Here is a 6329-nt window from a genome sequence, read left to right as displayed (position 1 = left end):
TTATGAAAGTTTGTCCTTTTCACCAAATTCTATTTTCTCAATCATCAGCATCTTCATTTATCTTATCTCAAAAAGGGGGGAAATCATCGGTGCAGCTCACATCCATGTATCCCTAAGAGCAAAATTACAAAAATATATTTTATTTTAAAAGAGTTTGACATCTACAAATTGTGATGGAATACTTAAATGAGTTATATAAACATAATTGTAGCTCAGAATCCACCAACGTATATATATACTCAACTTGTAATGTTATGTTGTAAATTAATTAATTAATTAATTAAAAAACCTTTAAAAGTTGTGCTTAACAAGTATTTGCACTTCTAAAATGGTCCAACAGATTTTAAAGTTTTTTTAATAGATTTTATAAAGTTTGAAAGGGATATATTTTATTTTCAGGTATAGAACCATCAATAGAAATATTTACAAATATAACAAATTTTGTTATCTATGTATTATAGACATCGATAGACTACTATCATCTATCACTTATAGACACTTGCACGAATAGGTATATAAGTGTCCGTCAATATTTTATTATATTTGAAAAAACTTTCAGCAATTTGACATTTAAAGTAATTTTCTTAAATTTTTCATTTAACCTATCAAACATTCTTTTTTAAGTTCATATTTATTAGATATATAACTAAAAAGTAGTGTTATTATTAGATACATGAGATATATCAGATATTTTTAAATTTAAAAAAAAATAAAAAATAAAAAATAATATTGGATACAATATCAACCATTGGAAGTTTGTATTTGTAATTTTAAAAATTTATAAATATATTAGACATCTTTTAAGATTTTAGACAAGTCATTAAACACAACAAAGTTTAAATGCTACATGTTTATTATTTTTATATGAAAATGTTTGCTTTTCATATATATATGAAGCAAATAATGATACAAGAATATAATCTACGGGTTATATATGAGATATCAAAACTCCAACTACTAGCAAGTATCCCAATAAAATTTGTTCGGAAATCAATAAAACAAACTCTTAAACGTGTGAGATTCATTTGGTGTTTATATTTATTACGCATTTAAAGTGTATTTAAAGTTACGTTTAAAACGATTGAAAACTAATAATGATTATACTATCAACCTAGTGGTTTGATGTTCGATTCCCCACCCCACACTTTAATTACAATACATTTTCCAAAAAAAAAAAAAACGAATAATGATAATGTAAAAGGTGGTTTCCAATTGATTTTATTGTTTACTTTTGTAATAAAATGCGGGTCCATCTTGAAATTTGTAATCAAGTTGTGTCATCTAATTGAAAAATAAAATGTGTTAAATCCAATTACAATTGAATTACGTGAGATCCCCTATCTTTACTGTTATCACTACATATATCATTGTAACAGTATGAAAATTATGAATCTGTCACATTTATTGTGTTATTGTTATGATGTTATTGTCATGGTCAAACAATAACAATAAAATGTGATAAATTCATAATTTTAGGTAAATGCAATCAAATTACATTTTTTGCAGACCTATTACGATTAATTCATCAACAAAATATTATTTCAATTATACTAATTTTCATTACAGTTTGATAAACACGGTCTAAATGTAATTCCTCCCCAAAGTTAATTAATGAAAACTCATTTTTAAGTAAAATGTTCCAATCAAAAATAAATTATTTGCAGTTCACTTTTATATGTGTTTTGACATTACTTCATAAAATGAGATAATTTGGAATTGGAAAGATGGAATATATGGCACGTCCTTAGTTGTGATCACAATAAATTCATTCACCTAGAACGATATAAACATGTATTAAAGAAAAAAAGACTGAAAAGTGTATTGGAGTATAATTTATAACTATAGACATTCGCTCGATAGATTTACAATAATATTAATTATGATCCTATGAAATAATACTCATAATAAATATCTAGATAATTTATTGACATATTCCAGAGGTCAAGGGCCTATAAGATGAAAATTTGAAATTTTAGAAATGTATTAAATATTTCTAAAATTTATAAACTAACATAGATCCGTTTGAGATTGTTGTACATTTTAGAATAATTGTAGTTGTAATCTGCTATAAAATGAAGTAAAAATTGGCTATGATTATTGGTAAATTAATACTAAATTGATGTAATCTAGTTATATGAATCAAAGTAGGGTAATTGTTTCCACAATATTTGTCTAGATAATTAATTTGTAATTTATTTTAGAATTTATATGATTAAATTCCAACTAATTTCATTTAATCTAAATAATTTGATAAAAGTTTTAATATATATATTTATTTATTTATTTATTTATTTATTTAGGCAAATGACTAAAAACAATTCTTATAAACAATGAATTAATTAAAATTAAAAAATATATGTAATAAAATTCACAAATATAAAAACGATATTATTATAATATATTTAGTTAAATGGTTAGGAAATTAGCAAATTTTTAGGAAAGCTAGCATATATCAGCTTTTACATAAAATTAGAAAGTGGTTTTATTAAATCAATAAATAATTTATTTTACCAAAAAGTTAGATACTTAAATTTTTTTTATAATCACATTTTATAATTTAAAATTAGAAACGTAATCTAAACGAAACCTACATTCAAATTTAAATATATGAAAATTTTCCACTTCACACACGGAAAGAGAGAGAACAATAATTCAAGTCTAACAAGTTAAAGAGTTTTATAAAAAAATAAATAAATAAAGATCCGAGTATTTTTTTAAGATTAAAATCTAAGAGTTTAGAGATTGTAATTTACCAATAACATTAATGGATTATGAGGGCAAAGTTGGAAATACGGATAAAAAGGGGCACTTTCCCTCCAACAATTCCGGTAAAAAGTGGACCTCTGAGATGATAGCCCCCCATAAAAAGTTAATGGTCCAGATCTTCCCCTGCCCCATTAGCCATTTTCTTAATAAAGATTGCTCCAACATTCTCGGGATGCCTTTTTAGTTTTTAGTTCCATTTATTTAATCTAACAATAAAATCCGATCACGTTCTCTCGCAACTTTGCAACTTCTATAGTTCTTTTAAAAAATAAAACATAATAATAATAATAATAATAAATTGAAATATTAGTCACGTCTCTATATTTTAGATTTATTCAATTTCATTTTTTTATATATTTTTAAAAGTCGAATTTCGATTTTTGACTCTCAATAAATCTTAATTTAGTATTTTATTATTAATTTTTAAATTTTTATTATTATCATCTATTAGTATTTGATAAACTTTGATAAAGTTAAATTGATAAGATTTAAAATTTTAAAAGTAAGAATAAAAATAATATTCTAACATTTTATTTTTTTTATATAAGAGAAAGGGGAAAGAAAAACTTTGCTACAAGTATGGTCCATTGACCAAGGCGCCAAACTATGCTAAAAATAAATACGTTATCATTATTGAGCTTTCACGAAAATATTAAATTTCGTGATTTTCTAAAATAACATATGAGAACTTGGTTTTTTTTCCCTTTCTATTTTACGTTATTTGAAAAACTACATTATGGCATAATAAAGTATTGCCTTCCATGATTTTTCATTTTTGACCTATCAATTTGTAACGTTAATTTTATTATTAATATTTAAATAAATTTAATGATTTTTCAGAGAGTATTTTTATTTGAGAGATTTGAATTTCTATTCTTGAATAAAAAAAATATAATTCGAAAATAATAATACCTTGTTTTTTTTCCTAAAAATAAAATAATGGTGAGAGTAATCAATAAATATTAAAAGACCCATGTGCAAAAAAAAAAAAAAATGAAAAAAAACTATATCCATTTATAAGAAAAAAGTTTTAAAAAATAATTGTATAACCATATTTTAAAGCATACATAACTTTGAGGTCTTAATTTTATAAAAATATCAATAAAAATGATAGAAATATACGTACACCTTTCAAACAAATTAATATATTGATTATTGCTATATAATAATTAATTTTTTTATTACAATTTTAGAAATGTTTAAGTTTTATCTCATATCCACTAAATTAGTAGATTTTAAACGAGTTTCTTTTTAATCTAACTAATAAAGTCATTAGTTTTAGAGATTTATATATTGTTGTCATATTTACGTGATTGTAAAATTAATGACTTCTCCGTATACTTTATTATGGTTAGTGTTATCAAATAATACTAATTTGTATTTAATAAAAGATAGGGCTAGACTAAAGTATAGATTTTATTACAAGAGGTTGAATTTCTTCCCTAAAAGAAAGATTTCCATGACTCATCTTATGCATCTACCTTAAATATATAAGATATAAAAGACAACCCATCAATTAATTTACTTTAGAAAAAAAAGTAATAAAATTCAATTCTTCTTTTCATCGTTACGGTATCTACAGCATCTTGAGCCATATGCATCATATGCTCTCCCGTCTATAAAGTAAATTAATTTAATAGAAAAGTTAGTCTCTCCTGAAAACGATGGTTGAAAATAAGACTTAAACCGTGTGTATAGGGAGAACCTGTTGGAGAAAATTGAAAATTTCTTGCTTAGTTTCGAGGATAGACTCCTTGGCAGATTTTGCAGTATTGGTTGCCTTGTCACATGCCTTGTTTGTTGCTTCCTTTCCTGATTTGATCCATTCTTTAGTCTTTGCCTTGAACCCATCATCACATTCTTAAAATTTTAATTGAAAAACACTTTTTACATCGTTATACATCATCATTCAAACAAAGCTCTCGTAATCTTAGTTTTTCCAAATAAAGATTAATCCCAATATAGTTATTTGAAACAATAGCATAAATTATTGAACAAGAAAAGATTGAAAAGATATTATTTTGCAGTCAATATTATTTCTACTTGGTTCTTTTCATATTTTAATTTCTGTTAAACATAAACAAATGAAATTGAACCCACCCACCATACCCTACCAAATAAAGTTTTTGAGTATAAATAACTAAAGAAGAAAATAATACTTCTCAAAATATATATATATATATTCAATGGATTATATATTAAAAAAATTGATAGAATTTCAAAGGAAAATATACATCAGAGTTGGACTTCATTTGAAATAATTTGTGAGTTTTGGTAAAGTTATTTCTTATTTGATGATTGATTTTGTGCATTGATTAAACATAATTTTGTAATTTCATCATGAATGTAATTTTTATTGTTTGAGTTTAATTTCTTTTTGGCACCAATTATTTTGTAGGAGTTCGATTGAGTGTATATGATATGGATACAACATATAGTTTTCAATTTAATCCCTAACATATGGTTACACACCACAAATTATCCATAGTTTTCAACCACATGAAAAAGCTCACTCACATTCTCCTTAGTATATCATATAATTCATTCAATACGGTACAATGACAACTAAATTGAAGTTACTATAGATAAATAAGATATCATTTATCTTTTATCAATTGTGGGATTTTTCCGTTTTTTTAAAGTGAGATTTCAATAGGTTCATTCAAGATTCCTCTTTTGAGTTCACCATTCTTAGATTTGTTTTCAATAAATAAAAAAATAAAAAAATAAACCAAATACCCATTTAAATTTTACGGCCTCCCATACCATATAAGATAACACGAGATTTCATCTCAAAATCTTAATATTTAATTACCTATTTAGTCTTTAAGTTTTGAAGAATATATGTATTTAGTCCCCAAGCTCTAAAAATGTACCTTTTTAGTCCATAAGTTAATAAAAATAGGTTTATTTGGTTCTTGAGTATTCAAAATGTATCTTTTTAATCTATGAGTTCATAAAAATATGTTTAAAAGGTTCTTAAAGTATTTTTTGTTTGATTTTTAAAAAATAACTATATGATATTTAAAACTAGAAAAAAAATAGTTTTAGAAAGGATGAGATTTTTAAAATTTATTCTTCTATCTTAAAATATAATATAATTATTCAAAATAATAATATAAAGTTATTTGGAGGGCTTTCTAAATCTATTTTAGAAAATTCATGAACTAAAAAGACATAGTTTGAAAACTCAAGAACCAAATAGATTAAACTAAAATTAAAAATTATAAGGTCAAATGGTCATATAATTTAGAGTCGGTTCAATTTTAGTTATTGTGCTTTCAAATGTCTAATTTTAATACATATATTTTCAATAAATCTAAAATTTAGTCCATTAAAATTAATTTATATAGAAATCGACTAAATAACAATGATAATAATTTTCATGTAAACCATTACAATATGAATAATAATTTAAATGCAAAAAGAAATCAGTTGATTGATAATTTCACTCTAAAAAGTTGCATCTTTTTGTCTACCAAAACTCAAAAGATAGTAAAAGTGAAAAGTATCACATGACACAAATGATATGTATTGGAAATTTGCAACCAAGAGAAAACTCG

Source organism: Benincasa hispida, chromosome 1, assembly GCF_027475165.1.
Source record: "Benincasa hispida cultivar pf3 chromosome 1, pf3_genome.v1.1, whole genome shotgun sequence".
Taxonomy (NCBI): domain Eukaryota; kingdom Viridiplantae; phylum Streptophyta; class Magnoliopsida; order Cucurbitales; family Cucurbitaceae; genus Benincasa; species Benincasa hispida.
Note: the sequence above shows the minus strand (reverse complement) of the source record.